Below are 18,699 nucleotides of genomic sequence, written 5' to 3' on the forward strand. Positions count from 1 at the left end.
ATTTTATTTCCTTACTTATACAGAGCTGAAATTGATGTTTCCATAATACAGTAGCACCTCCCTTAACGGACACTTTTGGGATCCCTGGTCCCGTGGAATAGAGGTTTAATGTGTTTCACTTCCCGTTAGCGGACACTCGATATAGGACACTAAAATTTGTGATTTTTTTTATCATACTCAACGGTGATTATGCATAATCCCAAGCTCGTGTCGGTAAATATGATAATCTGTCACTTAATCACTTGATTAACTGAACATAACTGTAATCCAGGGTGCTGATTTAGAATGGTAATGTTGGTTTTATTAGCATATGTTGATACGTGTGAAGAAAGCCAACATTACGATAACGTTGTTATGTGAAAATTTTAATCTTCTTTTCATACTCTTTTCAATTTAATTTAACTTCTATTACAAAATATGTGTAGTGCACGTATCATGTACGGGTAAAAATAATTAATTGGTTTAATGAAGAGAAGAAATGTTATAAATGTTTCCACATTTATCAGACTTTATTTGGGAATTATGCATAATCACCGGTAAAAGTAATGAATGAGATGAAATTTAATCAAACGTTCTTTATCAAGACGATCGATGATTATGCATAATTTACATTTATACCACGTATGGCTTTGGTCGCTATTGGTTCCTTTGTGTACGTAAAACCGGTGTATCAATTTTACGTACGTCGTATAAATGTGAGAGTCGTATAAACGATGTTATACTGTATATCGTACCTCCCTAATAGCGGACACTCCCCGTTAGCAGAACAAAAGTTTTGGTCCCATGGGTGTCCGTTATCGGGACGTTCTACTTTAAATTTGTGCAAGAAAATTCGAGATTTTCATTCGTTATTAGTCAATTAAATCAAGCGAGATTCACTGTTTTTCATTAGAAACAAGATTGGAGAAAAAAAAAGATGATTTTTGTTCTTGGAACGTTGATGATTCTCTGGAACATTCGAAAGCGGTATTTTTTTGCAATCCCACCTTGCCTATCGTTACGTCACACCTGAGGATTCCAGTGAATTCCTGCATGCATGGATTCATATCTACCAATCGCTAAGCGACACGTCTTTTTTATTTTTCTTTCCTGGTAGATGATTGGTGAAGCTGTATCAGAAGAGTGGAGGAGGAGGAGGAGAGGGCAGATGGATATTTAACCGCGAAAATTTGCAGATTGCTGGCATTTGCGAGATTTCTCGGCTTCAGTGAGGTTCGCTGCAATTTTCTTCCGATACCAGAAAAACAGATCGGGTGAGTTCCATCGATTCTGCATTTATATTATGTACGTACTATTTATTTTCCGAAATAAGATGAGACGATTCGAATTACTTTTAAAATTAATGAAAAATAGCTATTTCTGTTCCCAGGGATGGATAAATCAGCAATTTTGATACATAACAACTGCGTTAAATCTTTACATGCTGATAGCTGAAAAGAAGACTCTTTCAACTAGAATATTTTATATGAAATATAATATATCTTTTAAAAGGAGTGCACAATATACGAAAGAGCTTCGATCGAAACTAGAACACTGTATAAATTATGTAATAAATTTCAGGTAGATTTCGTGGAGAAAGTCAAAATATATATTGACTGAATGCTATATTGCATTTTGAGATGACATATACAGCAAAATAACTGAACTCAATTCAAGGCAACATGTTATTTTCAGTTGATAATCAGTTGAGCATCTTTTTCTCAGCCACCTCGTTGGGCATTTTGCCTGTAGTGGCGTTGTATTTGCATAAAATTTGCGAAAACTGAAAAGGTATCTTTTTTTAAGGGAGCGTTTGTAATAATTGTAAAAAAAAAATATGTGCATTATAATAGAACATTTCTATTTTAAAGGAAAGAGTGCCTCGAAGTTAGAATGGAAGAAAAAATTTAAACATTTTAATTATCGCTGTTAGTCTAAAGCAGGGGTTTCCAACATAAAATTTCTCACGGAACCCACTATTATAATGAGGGTGTTCTACGAAACTCAAACAAATTTTTAAATATTTATCCAGATTAAGTCTGTCTCTACTGCCGTCTCCACAGCATCCTAGCCCCCATGGCAATGAAAGAAGGCTTGGGCACCACCGCTTAGTTGAAAAATTTAGTCATAAATCATTGTGCTAGATCTTATAGTGGAAGCCCCTTGCAAATGAGGTCTACGTCCAGCGCAACCCAAGAATCCTCACATTTAATGGGTAAAAAATTCCCAAAAATCACCGTTTTTACAAATTATAATTCTTAATGAAAAAGATGACATTCATGACTTTCTGGGGCTTCTGGTTCGAAAATTCGATATGAAAAAAAATGTTATGTACCTGTTTCTAAGATGTTTAGATATCAAAGTGATTTTTTTTTTAAATGATACTCTCTCGTTAAAATTCAACATAGAAATCAGGTTTGCGAGTATTCAGTAAATAGAAAGTATCCTTCTTTAAAAGCTGTCTGGGTTCCGGGATTTTTAAGGGTTCAGTAGCGTTTCATCATGCGGAAGTCCAAAAAAGCTGTCACGGAACTCCAGTGTTTTGCGTAACACCAGTTAGAAATCCATGGTCAAAGGCACAGAAATAAGAGCTATTTTTAATGATAAAAATTATATTTTTTTACATAAAGCTATTTCATTTTTATTTGTCATTTGCATTAATTTGAAAAAAAGAAGAAGAAATGGTTTAAAATTTTTCATTCAAAGCATGTACAAATGAGAAAGATGAAAAAAAATTACGACCTTATCGTGAAAAACTTACGTTCTATTTATACAACATAGACACAGAATGACCCTCTGACTGCTCAATTTGTGGACCGAAATTGCTTCAAAAATTGTGTATTTTTTTTTGTTGCATATTTTATATCTATATATATTGGAGAATTCAAAAATGCATTTTTTCTTTCTAGAAAAGATTTTTTATATAGATTTTTATCATGAGAATCTAAGTTGGCAGAAAAACCAATTTCAGATGTAATCATCAAAAACAATTTTTTTTAAAGAAATTTCAATTGAATTACAGTTAATTTCTATGTATTGCATAATATAAAAAAGTAAAATGTATAAAATTTAAGAAAATATTAAGCACTGAGAAAAAAATATCTTAGAAATGTAGTTTAGTATGATAGAGTTCGAAACAGGGTTCAAGGCAAAGTCCAACTTCACAGTCTTTGCACCAGATTCGTGTTTCTTTGCGAATTTTTTTTCCATTTGCATCCTTTCTTGAACAGCAAACAGCATACTGTCTTCGAGGCTCTCTTTTTATGGGGTTAGGTGGTATGTGGCTTGCAAAATGACGAGCTGTCAATCTCAAAGAGTTCAGAGTAGAACTCGGTCTTCCAGGACAACTGCTTTTATCACTATCAGAATACTTTTGGATACTTTCTTCAACCATTTGCAAACGAAATTCCAAAAGCTTTATATTTTCTGTTGGGTTTTGTTTTTTGTAAAGTACATAGGCATTCCACAACGATTGATCTAAAAACTGCCTGAAAATTTTGATGTAATACTTCCCCTGTTGTTTTCGGAGCGTAGGGTAGTAGGACATTTCTTGGTCGCATAAATCGACGCCACCCATTGTATTATTATAGTCACAAACGACAACTGGTTTCATAACAGTCTTTTTAGATTTGCATGTCACCAAATAAGAGCTTGCATCATGAATAGTACTCATAAGGCAGACACTCTTCTTGTCCTGCCACTTCAGGGCCATAACTTTGTCTCTTTGATAAGCAACAATTTCACCCTTGGGGACTTTCTCTTTTGAAAAGTTGACAGGGAGGTCTTTTCTGGTTTTATTCACTGTCCCATAAGTGTCCGTCTTTTCTGTAACTAAGATGTCTGCAAGCTGTGGAGACATATAAAAATTATCAATAGTGACACAATAACCTTTTCCCAGGAATCGATCCATCAAGTGTAAAACAATTTTGGTGGAAACTGGATATTGGCTGTATTTCGGATTATACACTGTTCCATCACCTGTGTATATGAGGAAATCGGAAATGTATCCACTTTCTGCTTCACAAAGAACGAAAAACTTCAAGCCAAATCTTGTTCTTTTTTTGGCAATAAACATTTTCCACTTGAGCCTGCCTTTGAACCGCATCAAACTCTCATCTAAACTAAGATTTTTCCCTGGTATATAGACTTCTCGAAATTTGCATTGAAGATGTTCCATTAAATTAGTTCATAAATTTTATTCAATTTCGGCCATGGGTGTCGGTCTTTATCAAATTCCTCATTGTTAGTAAAATGAAGAAACTTCGTGAGCAATAAAAACCTATTTTTTCCAATTACTTTTGCAAAAATTGGTGTGGATAATATTTGACGCTTAGACCAATAATGCTCTTGTTCTGGCTTCTTTATGACTCCTTGGAGTAACAAAACTGCAAAAAATAGTCTTAGTTCTTCAACATTCGTTTCTGTCCATTTTTTCCAGCGTGATCGCTCTTTACAAACTGTTTTATGGGTATATTGTTCAGCGTATCTATTGGTTTCTCGGACTATCATTTGTAATATTTGATCATCAAAAAAAAGTTCAAAATAATTCAACATACTTGCATTGTCAGCTATATTCACAGTAATTCCCGGATTTCCACGAAAAGGAACTGAAGGAGGAGGAGGAGGAATATTCTTCATATCAATTTTGCACCACTGCCTAACGCTTTGCAAGTTTATTGAATCATGATCAGATTCATCGCTATATGAGGAGCAGTCCGAAAAATCTATATCACTATTACTATCAAAACTAAAATCGCTTTCAGAATCTGATAAGTCATCAGGAATATACAATCTGTCAATCGCTGAACGTTTTCTAGCAGCCATTTCTGATAAGAAAAAAGCGGCAAAAAGTGAAGTTTGAGCGGTAATACCACGTGCCTTCAAATGCCGCAATTTAGTGGACAGCTAACGACATCTATTGGCCAAAACGTAAATTAAACGTCTAATACTGTATATTATTTATTTCAGTGGTTAAACGGGGGAAAAACGGGATGCGCTTCTCAATAAAGGAAGAAAAACACATGCCCGCGGAAATCGCGGGATGAGCAGATTTTGCTACATTTGAGTTGCCCGTGGAAATCGCGGGATGAGCAGCCAGAGGGTTAAGGGTTCAGTAGCGTTTCATCATGCGGAAGTCCAAAAAAGCTGTCACGGAACTCCAGTGTTTTGCGTAACACCAGTTAGAAATCCATGGTCAAAGGCACAGAAATAAGAGCTATTTTTAATGATAAAAATGATATTTTTTTACATAAAGCTATTTCATTTTTATTTGTCATTTGCTTTAATTTGAAAAAAAAAAAAGAAATGGTTTAAAATTTTTCATTCAAAGCATGTACAAATGAGAAAGATGAAAAAAAATTACGACCTTATCGTGAAAAACTTAGACACTTAGACAACATAGACACAGAAAATGTCTGTTCCAAATGGTATATCCAATATGTTCAATATCATTTGAGTAGGCTTTTGGAGAGGAAATTTATTATATGTGCATTTTCGACAATAAAAATTTCCAAAAAAAAAAACAATTCGTCGCATTGTGTATTTTAAGGAGTGAATATTTTTTTCTCATGAATATTTATTGAATATTTTGACACTTAGAAGAAAGGCAATACAAAAGCCTCCCATACTACTACTTTACCCATCATGCACCTCGTAAACATTCCTCTACGACAGCGTTTCTCAACCTATGGTCCGCAGAGCCGGATTAAAACGTTTGAAGGGTTCCGTATGATCTGTCCAGGAAATTTGTTAGTGTTAGTAGACATCGAAGAACCGGGATTCAAACCCAGACTTGTGCACAATCAAAGGTTAGACAATTTTTGACGCATTTCATCTGTCTGGGAACACAGCAGCGAGTTTTCGGGGTTATTTTACTGGTGCGACTTATTCGCCAGAGAGGCGCCGAACTCTCTCGAACGGGTAATAATAATTAACTTTAATATGAAACCCCCGAAACCATGCTGTCGATCCGCTAGGTTTACGGAAAATTCACCGACAACAATTCGCCGCTAGGAAAATTCACCAACCAGCAATCCACCATCATGCAATTCAATGCTAAGAAAATTAACCGCTAGGAAAATTCACAGACTAGCAATTCAATGCTAAGAAAATTAACCGCTAGGAAAATTCACAGACTAGCAATTCACCGCCAGAAAAATTCACCGATCAGCAATTCATCGACGGAAAATTCACCGCTAGGGAAATTTATCGACCAACAATTCATTGACAACAATTCGCCATGAAGCTACCGAGTCCGTGAACGAGTGAAAGAGCGAAACATTGAGTGAAGGCGATTGAGTGAGCTACTGAGTATATGAGTGAGTGAGTGAGCGAATGAGTGGGGGAGCGAGCTACACCGAGTCCGTGAGCGGGTGAGTGAGTGGTCGAGTGGGTGGGCGAGCGAGCTACTGAGTCTAAGTGAGTGAGCGAATGAGTAAGCGAGGAACCCTTTAATTATAAATATGTAAGTAATGAAAATTATGTCGAAAATTATTAAGTACTGTATGTTTTGAATGAAAGTCACTAGTTAACTTGCTCACGGACTAGGTAGCTTCATGATGAACTGTTGTCGGTGAATTGTTGGTCAGTGAATTTTCCTATCGGAGAATTTTCCGTCGATGAATTTTCCTAACGGGGAATTTCTGGTCGGTGAATTGCATGGCGGTGAATTTTCCTGGTGGTGAATTGCATGGCGGTGAATTGTTGGTGAATTTTCGGCGATGAATTTTTCAAACACGGATCCGCTAATGACTCAAAGATTTGAGCATTTAAAAGTTTACTTCTTTATTCTGTAGAACTTGGCTTACTCTTAAAATTTGCCTTTTTTTTAATGATTTAGTATTTATCTTATTGGTTGGGAATGACAATGATTTGTTTTATTAGTGCGTGGGTCTCACCCGAACACAACCTCGTGACAAGTAGCTCTGTTTACAATTTGTGAGAGTCAGTATGAAAATCAGTAGGCAGGAAGTTTTAGCTGGCAGAGAGGGCTCTTCAGAAAAATCAGTTTGTCAAAAGGCCTCCCATGATAGTGTTAAAATAGCTCAAGCTAACTTTATAGAAATTGCATGAAATCTCTCGTTCCAACAATTCAGCATTAATGTGATCTCTGTTTGCAATATTATCAGTTTTTCTGTATTTGTGCCATTCTTTTGATCAATATCAAGTATACAATCAATCGAAAATTTTAGGATTTTCTGCAGGATGCTTAATGCTGGAAAAAATTGAAGATAAAAAAAAAACAACATTTTGGCAACTTTTTTGTGGTGCCCCTTTTCTCTTGATGCCCTAATCACTTGATTATTTTGCTTAATGGTAAATCCGTCCTGATGGTCCGTGACGATGACATAAGTTGTCCGCAAGCGAACTTGATAATTTAATTCTAGCTAAACGAAAAATTATTCAATTGTTGTAGTTGACATTAGTGTTAATATTCATATAGGTTCAAAAAAAAATTACGACTTCATAACGTGAGTTCATCAAACCATCATCGAGAAAAAGGCGGGAAATTGCCATCCTAAATACGGGCTATCACTGATTGTTGCCGGAAAATGAAATTTTCGAGAAATTTGATAATTACTGCCAGAATTGCCGAAGAGATGGGAAATAGGAGTAACCAAAAATTTTTTCACACACAAAAAAAACCATTCAAATGAACGCGGGACCATATTGCTTGGGAAACATGGATCCTAATAGAAGGATTAAAAAGAAGTACGATAGACATAGTGGAATAAATCGAGAAGCTTTTCATTCTTAGATAAGACAACCATAATATGTTTTAAGGGCAGTGTACTGTACACTCAGTGGCCAAAACATTAGGAACAGCCCTCACTCAAACTTCGACTCGTCCGTGCAGTACGTGCGCTGACGTAATAATACAAGATTTGCTGATAAAAAAGTTTTCTCCTGGTCAGAAGAAACAATCAACGTTGCAATGTGCCTGTTCATGCGGAAAACAAGAGATTTGAGTGACTTTGAACACGGCATGATTGTGGATGCCAGAAGGGGTGGCTCCAGTACCTTAGAATTCACTAACCTTCTTGACTTATACTGACCACTAACCTTCTCGTAAAACAGTATCTCGAGCACAAGAGTGTCCTTCAAAGAATGGCAGCTAAGGCAAAGTAACTTCAGTTGGAAATGAGAATAGTAGAAAATCACATGTGAACGAAAGAGATGTCAGGCGAATGACACGCATATTGCGCAGCAACAGAAGAGCTACAACGCAACAAATTACAGCGTAATACAACTCAGGATCATCGCAAAGCATACCCGTACTCTCTACATGACGGATCTCAAAACGAATTGGTTTTAATAGTCGGTGGCCAATAAGAGCCCTTTTGTTTTTCTGCAAAACTGAAGAAAACGTCTTTTGTGGCTAGAGAACGCCGAAATTTGTCACTTGATGAATGGAAGAAGGTTGTCTGGTCTGGCGAGTTTAGATTTCTTCCCCATGACGTTGATGGTAGGATCCGTGTGTGGCACAAGCAGCACGAAGCTATGGATCCGGCATGCCACATGACAACTGTTGAAGTGGATGGCGGCAGAATCACGGTCTGCGGGGAATTTTCGTGGTATACGCTTGGTACCTAATTTCCATTGGAAAAATCCGTCAATGCCAGCACCTACACCTACCTCCACATTGTTACTGACCACGTGCACCCGTTTATGGACATCGTGTTTCTTGATGGCTGTATTTCCAGCAGGACAATGCACCCTTCCACGGGGCTTGAATTATCTCAAATTGGTTTGAGGAACATGATTCAGAGTTTCAATTGCTTTAGTGGTCTCCTTAGTCACCCGATCTCACCCCAATTAAGAATTTGTAAGACGAGGGCGAAAGGTCTGCTAAAAGCTCTGAAACACCATATTCTAATCTGAGGAGAACTAAGAGCTGCCATTTCGTTAGCATGGACTAATAACTTCAACGGCTTTGGCAACTTGTAGAGTCCATGCCTAGAAGAACATCTGCTGTCATCAAAACCAGAGGAGGTCCCACAAGATATCAGTGTGAGTAGCAGGGTGTTTCTAATTTTTTGGTGAATGGGTGTATATTTATATACTAGTTTTTTCTTTCCTGATATGTGCTTTAATATTGGGTTGCTGTAATTTGGTTATATTTGACATCCATATTTTTTATGGGAATCTTTTTCGAGCCATCTCGATGGGCAGCCTGCCTGCCTGTTGTGGCCTTTGTATTTGTATCTTAAATACTACAAAACGGGACATAAAATTGTCACCAAAAATGGTGATCCAAGTCTGGAAAATCAGAAATTGTTGTTGAAATTGCTGAAACAAGAGGGGAAATGTTGAGCTACTGAAAATCACAGTAAATTGAATATTAGTGCACGGGAAAAACGTTGAACATTAATTACCTAACAAATATGTGAGATGAATACAGTGGAACCTCCCCCAACGGACACACGCCGTTTACGGACACTCTAGATAGCGGGCAGCAAAATCAGGCAAATTTATCATATTCAACTAAGGTCATGTTTAATCCCAAGTTCGTATTGGTAAAAATGTGCTGAAAATTATTTAATTAACTGGACATATAACGATGGTCGAGGATGGTGAACTCGAATGGTAATGTGTAGGTTTTGTTTGTTGATACGTGTGAAGAAAGCCGACATTACCATTCGAGTTCACCATCCTGTGTACTACAGTTATGTTCATATGCATAACCCCAGCGGTGTATCACTCTCTCACAGGATATATACATTTTAACATTAAAATGTATATTGGAACCAATTGCGACCGAAGCCAAACGACGTATAAACAAGGTTTCAATACATATATCGTACCTCCCAATTAGCGGAAAAAATTTAGTCCCATTAGTATCCGTTATCGAGAGGTTCTACGTATTCATATTTGTAGCCATAATTTTCATAATATCATTTATACGTTATGAAAATTATCTTCGTTCACGATTTTAGTAAATATCACAAATTCAAATAAGCATCGTTGAAAAAAAAGGAAAAATGAATAAAAAAAATCGAAACAGACAAAAATACAGGAATATTCCGTAATACGGGATACAAGTGATCTTACGAATCACCTCAGTCATCTTATTGGTTCTTGGGTTCAGAAACGCTGCTGTACGGAATTTCTAACGCACTGGTAATGCGGCAGGAATGTGTTGTGTATTTAGCTTATGCGTGGCCTCAACGTATTTGTGTTGTCAGAGTTTGCTTGTTTCTTGTTATGTGGTGCTTATAGGCATCGATACTGGGGATGGGGTTATTTCAGCTCCCCTGCCGAATAAATCTTGAGAGGAGGCCGCCACTCCTCTCCTAATAATTAATGTATATAAAAATGCAACGCAAATCCTCCCTCTCCTACATTGAGGATGACTAGAAACTTTCAGCATCCTCGATGCCGGTGCCTCTGCTGGTGGGCTGCGATCTGGCTTCCATATTTTGAAGAGAAAATGGCAAATGGATGAATTCTTACGTTGTGTAAGTGCCGTGTTGAAGATCTGCCGACTGTCCGTCGACGGAGAGACTTTTCCAAATTGAAAACAAATATCGTAGACTTTTAGGAGGCTTTGATGGTATCGATAATTTGATGTTAATAATTGATTTGGAACATTCTCATCAAAATAATAAATTTTTTTAATGAAGAATAGATTTATTTCATATGCTTTTATATGTGAAAACACATTTAAAAACCTCTCTTATATATCAAAAATTTTCATTTTCAGGAAATTCAACCCCAAAAAAGACGATGCTTCCATCAATTGAAACTTCCTTTCCATCTCTCAACTTTTCCTCATTGCACTTCTCAATCAATTCCATCGATGGATACAATCGATATCTGATCGGCATCCAACCATTCCGGATCGGCAATTCTCTCGTTAGAGTCGACTCGGAATGGTTGGAATTTTTGTGCCTTATTCTCTCCTTCTTCTACTGATTTTCGCTAAAGCATTTTACATGCGCCGCCTGTCTTCATTTCTATTGGCTTCCACTTCATTACTGCTGATTTTTTACTGCTTAAAAGTCTCTTCGGCTTCTTTTTTGTTTCTTATTAAAGTTAAAAACATCTTATTTCGTTATTTTTTCTGTAAAGTAAAAGTTCGAATTTTATTAACTGCGGCATTTTATTTTTTCATTCTCTGCATCATTAGGAATATCTTTACAAACAAAACTCTCTTAAAATAACACAAATACAGACTATAATTGAATTTTTTAAATAAATATTAGAAAACTTTGGTACATGCACGGATTAATACTAATGTCTTCATATATAGTAAAACGAAATTATTAATTTTTATTACATTCAGTCCATCATATTTTCTTTTTGCAGAATTGTGGGAAAGGAGAAGGATTCCTCATAAAACAATTTAATACGAAAAATAACAGATCCTTAGGGTTTCAAAATATTCGAAACCTAAACATTCATCCACAGGATTATGGATACTAATATATTATGACATTTCTCTGCTTTCTGAAGTAGAATCTGACCTTAATGTCATCATTTTGTCTGGAAGGAATTATTGAAACTAATGTTGGAATGTTCATTGTGTCAAAATATTATTCTGCTGATCATGGCCCCTGCATACCTTATTTCTTCTAATTCTTCCAAATTACCTGTCTCTTCTCTTCTGACGATTTGGGAACTTTGTTAGCTTTTCTTGGAATTCGGAAGTTAAATGATCGGAAGAAATTTACATAAGGCCGACAACTGGAGTTTCCAGTGAATTGGGACGTTGTCCATCACGTTCTTAATTATTCCAGACAAGGTATGAGTTCATTTTATGTTTAAAAATATTTAAATTTGCACAACATTCACGATTATAATAGCAAATAGCGATTCATCCCGTGAATGTTACTAATTTCAACCCAAGGAATTATGTATTCCTGAATCCGGGAATGGATTTCATTTAAATAAAACCTGGCAACATATATATTGTTAGCTATTTTCGACCAGCAGTACGACAAAATTATACGAGCCCGAAATCATCCAACGATTATGATAATACAGGGTGGACAAAAAGTTCGTAGAAAATTTAAAAATTCATAAAAACTAGAAAAATAACTGAAATAAAAAACGGTTTGCGCAGGGTTAGCATCGCTAGGTCACGGGAATTTTTTTAAGACAGGAACCCCCCTAAAAACAGTCGATAGGTGGCACTGACGTACACAATTCAAAGAAAAGATACGCAAATGAAGAACAGAATGACTCCAAGTCGTTTATTACGGCAGTATGTGTTCCACATGACCACCACCACAGGAGATAACGCATTGCAGGCGAGTCAAAAATCCAGCAACGACAGAGTGCAGTAGGTCCACATGCATGGTTAACAACGGTGAACTGATTGTGGATTAGGAGCGCAAGTTCTTATAACCCGTCACATTTGCATATTTCCACCGAAGTCGCTCGTACCAGCGCCACTTATCGGCTGTTTTTTGAGTTATTTTTTTCCCTGTCGTGAAAAATTCCCATGACAGCGATGCTGACCCTGCAAACCGTTTTTTTATTTCGGTTATTGTTCCCGTTTTTATGAATTTTTAAAGTTTCTACGAGCGGACTTTTTTTCCCACTCTGTACGAAATATAATTTATGCATGTTCAGCGCACGGCCCTCGGAATCCTCTGATGTAGACCGAGAACTCGAACGTGATTTTGATAAACATGTATTAACACTAGTAAAACTTGGTTTTTCTTTTGTATGTTGGTGATTAAATAGCAATTATATAACAAAATTGTGGCAGTTGTATTGTTATGTCTACTATGCATTTCAATGGGTCGGGCCGATGACATAATTTTTCGAAAAGCAATCCGAAAGGTTTCATAATGAACTGAAAATGACACAATTGTTTTATTATTTAATATTTTGAATGCTCATGAATTATAATTATACGGTCAGTCAATTTTTCTGCTAAATAAATATTTTTCGACAATTTTGTAGCATTTTTTTTATTAAATAATTCCTTATATAAGAAATAATTTATTTTTTTATATAACCTTATTTCCGATAAGGTTCAATAATAACTCTTCAATAAAGTTAAGAAATGAACGAATTTTTTTCTCAAAGAAAATGTGTTAGTTATGTTACACTTAGTATTACATGCGTTAATTTGAACTAAAAAGGAGTTGGTGCTAAAATTTGTGAAAAACGTTAAAATCACGCCATTTATCAGGATTCTTGCCCTATAATGCCCCGCAACAATTCTTCCTCAAAGTTCGTAAGTAAGGATAAAAAATTCCCGTTTGTCCAAGGCCTACGCTTCTGACCTGGGCCCTGATTACAAGCTTTTCATCGCGAAGCATTATATAGATAAGAACAATTTTATGCTTTTTTGTGCTGCTTATCCCCCAGAAATGTGATCACCCTCAGAAGTAATTGAATTTTTTTATTCATTTATTAACCTATAATTTGTCTTGACATTGAAATCGATTTATTTTTCAATAGGGAATGATTTCAAGCCACGTATGAGAGCTAGTTGGCCCAGTCGGGTGTTTCGATCGAATGCCACGTGAATCACGATGAATAAGCTGCATGAAGCCTACACCACTGGAATAAGAAGTTATTGTTACTCCATGACAAGTTGCGACCGCCGTTCTAGTTCCTAGCACATCTCCTGATGCATGAAATGACCAAAATACATGTTTCGCACATCCTCTTACACGTGAAACACGACCACAAGGATAATCTCTAGCATATCTTCTGTACGTGAAATGACCAAGGATCATCTCTAGCTCATCATCTGATATGAAAATCTGGATTTTTAGAAAACCTCAAGAATCGGTATTCCTGACTATTCTATAGGATATAGGAATATTATTATCTGCAAACGAGACGATCGAGAAGCTGTTATTCCTCTTATCAATGTTACACTTGCCTCGATTTTTCTGGTTATACGAAAATAATGTTTTGTACTATAAACAATCGACACAAAAAAATTCTGTTAAAAATTACTATTTGGAATCTTTGTTATTTTTCATCGTTATTGAAATCGGTAAAAAAATGCCACCGTGCATTAGATCAAGGTTCAATCAAAGTGGGTGATATTGCTTTAAGAGAAAGGGACAATGGCATACTGGAATAGACCTTGGGAGGTGGTTAACTCCTTTCTAGGTTCAAAAAATTCCCGATTTGGCTGTGAAAAAAATTTTTAATGTTTTTTTTTTAAATCAGATATATTTCTTAAACGTACAGTGTGTTGAAGAGGTTCACCGGTGCGGCCGGAGTTGTAAACGAACTAGTTTCGTAGCACGACATATTATATATTACCAGGCAATCATGAACAGGACATTGCGAAAATATAATAATAACCTTTTCAATTAGCGAATTACAATTTAATTTTATTCATTCATTGAAAATACTTCGACACTGTGAATTACACTAAACTCGATACAATTTATATTCAACATGGACACTCTTACTTCACCAAATTAAACACACAATAATTATACATATAGTTTGAATCACTCACCGTCATCTCGGGCAAGGTTTCTTGCGTCCCCTACATTGAGGGATCTCGACCCGGGGTTAGAAGGGGAGAGAGAGTAAATTCACGACTCTTCAAGCGCGACATGTTGGTCGACCAACCTCTAGCAATACCTCTCTCTCTCTCTCTCTGTGGCAAAAGCCTCGCGTTTCCCAAACCAAGTTGGTGAAGACCCTCTGCTATTGGTCAAAGGCAATTGCCTGATTTCTGTAATTGGGTTTTCATTGGCCCAGAGGCACAATGTCTGTCTGTAGAGTTGTGATGATGTTATGCAATACGTAATTATTCGGTGCTCAAGTGCGTCTTAGAAATACCTGGTGAGGGAAAGGAGAGCACACGTGTTGCATCCCTGTATGTATGTATGATTTCTCGATGGGAAGGCGAGAGGGGGAGATAGTGTGTGTATGTAAGGTGCACTCGTGACATATTACCTACGGGAAGGGGGGAAAAATTTTACGAAGTAAAATTTACTTCGAGTGCACCTTACATACACACACTATCTCCCCCTCTCGCCTTCCCATCGAGAAATCATACATACATACAGGGATGCAACACGTGTGCTCTCCTTTCCCTCACCAGGTATTTCTAAGACGCACTTGAGCACCGAATAATTACGTATTACATAACATCATCACAACTCTACAGACAGACATTGTGCCTCTGGGCCAATGAAAACCCAATTACAGAAATCAGGCAATTGCCTTTGACCAATAGCAGAGGGTCTTCACCAACTTGGTTTGGGAAACGCGAGGCTTTTGCCACAGAGAGAGAGAGAGAGAGGTATTGCTAGAGGTTGGTCGACCAACATGTCGCGCTTGAAGAGTCGTGAATTTACTCTCTCTCCCCTTCTAACCCCGGGTCGAGATCCCTCAATGTAGGGGACGCAAGAAACCTTGCCCGAGATGACGGTGAGTGATTCAAACTATATGTATAATTATTGTGTGTTTAATTTGGTGAAGTGAGAGTGTCCATGTTGAATATAAATTGTATCGAGTTTAGTGTAAAAATTTTACGAAGTAAAATTTTTCAATATGAGACAGGTGAGAGACCATTACATATGGCACGAGAGAAAAGGTGAGAGTGAATCGCATACATGACAACCATAATGCAACATTGTAAACATAATGTGTACAAAAAAACGAAACATGAAATGTTATGCAACAGAGTTCAACCAAAAAAAAAACATATGGTGTATGTGCGTGTATATGTATGTATGTTACAACTGAGCATCAGAATACGTCAGGAAGAATGAAGATATAATCAATTAGAAATGTCCATCTATGTACATTACCTCTGCTCCAGAAAAAAAAACAATTTGACATTTCTCTTTTTTTACAAAAGAATGAATCACAATTCAACATCACTACTATATATCAACAACTTCAAAAAAATAAATCAAAACTACGATAACAAACTTCAGCATCTGGCGCCAAGAATCTAAACTTCCAGCCTAAAAGAAATAAGCTTCACAATATGACATCAACACTAGAACTACTTTTACATGAAAACCCAAAAAAAAACATGTCACCTTCAACCAGGAGCAGTATGCACAAACACATATCATCAATGACATAACCTCAATGCTGACAAAGAACAAGGATTCGCTGGAAAGAAAAACTAGAAAAAAAAAATTTAGAACGTGCACACACATACAGCAATATCCGAGCTATACACACACCAATACTTAATTATATATAAACATAGGGAAGGTGTAGATGACGAGTGAGTGACCCAAAAGGTGAGTGAGAGTGCCTGTACCAACTTAATGATATACCAAAGTGTTAGAGACAATTTAACACATACATCATAAATGTGTAAAGGAAATCTCAATGCTGAAAAAAAGTAAATTCAAAAGCAATTAAAAAAAAAACACGTTGAGTGAGGGGGAAAAAATGCAATGACAGATAAACTTTAAATGCAGAATTCAATAGTTTATGGTGGAAAAGGAACAATGGCAGTGACAAAATTAGATTTGCTGACCTGAAATGACGTTGTGAATTCTGTTAATTCTGAACAATAACCTCATGATAAGTGAACACCCCTATCAGTCTCCAGATGTACCATAACACATATAAAACATCAACGAGATCAGTCACCATTATCAGAATGGCCCGGTAACCCAACCATAATAAATCAAGGGCGATGACAGAATCTGTACTTTTTTACGCCAAATATAAATTCTCAAAATATTCATCAATAAATCTCAAAGACAACACAAGGTACAAGGGAGAAACTGATTTGTCACAGATGAGTCGACACACGAAAAATCATTGATCTTAACAAACATCAAATCATGGGAGATAGCACTGAGAAAAGAACATACAGTGGAACATAGCAAAAGTCTAATGCGGTCTGACGGACGAGTAGTATGCCTATTAGGTGACAGGTGACAGTTCGACGTAGTGCGGATCCAATGTAAAGTTCTGAAGATAAGTGAACAAAGATGACAGTTCAGGAAAAATGATGACAGAATAGCACTGAGTTCAAGTTAAAGCAATGAAGAAACAGTTACGATGAGCATTCGTGATTCACTCTTTAGCGTCATGAAGAAAAACAGCAGCAACAGGAGGAAAACCGAAAAATATTTCAAGTGTGAGCATGTTGTATCATATCATCATCGGCAACGAGGATCGCTGCTATGTTGACAAACAAAATCGATGACATTCAGACGGCTCTGACCACGATCCAACAGAGAAAACGAATTTCCCTTTTTACCACAAGTTCCAAGAGATGATACAGGGGTGCAAGAGCTGCGCCAATTGCGCCAAACTGCGCCGAAACGGTTCTCTTGCTACATGGTGCGCCAAGGCGCCGAATCCCTGCGCATTTGCGCCAATTCTTGTTTCTGGTTCGTGGAGGTACCGCTAATGCACTGTAGTGCGTCAAATACCGGGAATTTAGGAAAAAGAAGAATGAAAATTTTGTTCACGGGACGCGTTCTTTCCGAGACACGGAAAAAGATACGGAGGGAGAGACTTTAATTTTTTTTCCACTTCCCACCATCTACCACAATCGCGTTATATCGTGACCTTGGAAAGTAGTTATACTACCTTGAAGTATAAAGTGCTATACTGTTATTGGTTATCTGCCGGGCTATCAAAGTCCGTGAATGAATATGCCGAATTTTCCGATTTCGGAGACCGTTTTTTCTCCTGCGGGTTATATACTGAAAATTACGGTAATTTCGCGGCTGCCAACCTGCGTTCAAAGACCGCATACATCGAAATGAGGATTGGTTTACTCGTTTAAATTACCGACATTTTTCGAAGATCATTGGAAAAAAATGGGATCTGTTAAAACTCCAGCTAAAATATTCATAGTTTTGTCATCTAGTCACTATGCGGTCGTGTGATTATCGTCGGCAGTTGCCGATCGTGGCAATTTCATATTGCGAAAATCCGGGTTTGGTGAACACAGGGGAGGCTCGAGGAAAACAATTTCTACCCATGCGGAATCTGTTTTTGGCGCTACTGACGACGTTGTTTTTTTTTTTTTTGTAAACAAAGCTTTTTTCACCCTTTCCATTCCATTTGGCACCCCTCCTAGGGCGGCGCCCAATATGGCGGCACGGTCCGCCACTGCATTGGTGGGGGAGGGGCATGCTTTTAACAATAGTCAAAGGAAGGAGTTTGTACTAGGAGCATGTGCTCATTTTACATAACTTCTGTGAGATACCTTTTTTTTATATTAATGTCCTACCTTCGCAAAACATGTTGGAGAGAATGAAACGTTTGCACTTCCCCTCGTGCATTGCTGGGATGGTACATTACTCCCTCACGTATTGCTGGGATGTTGCTCAACTTTGTATCACCAACAAAACTATTAATTATGTGTGATGAAGGGGTTGCACTACAATGTAAATAATTACAAGAAGTGAAATCAGTTCAGAGAATAGATAGATGTTGGGCAGACATATTCAAACTTTATAACCTTGAAAGCAGCCCAAAGTTCAAAATTTTGCCAGTTTTGGTGAAGGCTTTTTTATCTTTAGCACATGGTAACACAGACAGTGAAAGAGAGTACATTGTTAACAAATAAATAAAAGTCTGTTCGAACATTGAAAAATATGTCCATCCAATGCTTTAATGAAATAAGACATATATGTTCAAGGGCATGAAATATTTGAAAAAAATTGTCATTGAGATGCTGAACTTCTGAAAGCAACTCGTGATTTGTAATATATTAACATGCTATTGGGTTGAAAAATTGTTTAAGTAAATAAGGTATTTATATTTTTCTCGTTTTTTGCATTTTGCTTTTAAATT

At 36.9% G+C, this 18,699-nt stretch overlaps 1 long non-coding RNA gene across 1 annotated transcript; it reads left to right on the forward strand.

The window, feature by feature from the left end:
• The first annotated feature begins 1,180 nt into the window (after positions 1–1,180).
• Positions 1,181–13,902, forward strand: LOC149071141 (uncharacterized). The gene is made up of 3 exons (XR_016194718.1): positions 1,181–1,253; positions 10,682–11,722; positions 13,396–13,902. It is a non-coding gene; the product is annotated as an uncharacterized LOC149071141 (long non-coding RNA).
• The last annotated feature ends 4,797 nt before the right edge of the window (positions 13,903–18,699 follow it).

Source organism: Pholcus phalangioides, unplaced genomic scaffold (genome assembly GCF_987345545.1).
Source record: "Pholcus phalangioides strain wild (caught in Gottingen) unplaced genomic scaffold, Ppha-v1.0 ptg000019l_1, whole genome shotgun sequence".
NCBI classification, from domain to species: domain Eukaryota; kingdom Metazoa; phylum Arthropoda; class Arachnida; order Araneae; family Pholcidae; genus Pholcus; species Pholcus phalangioides.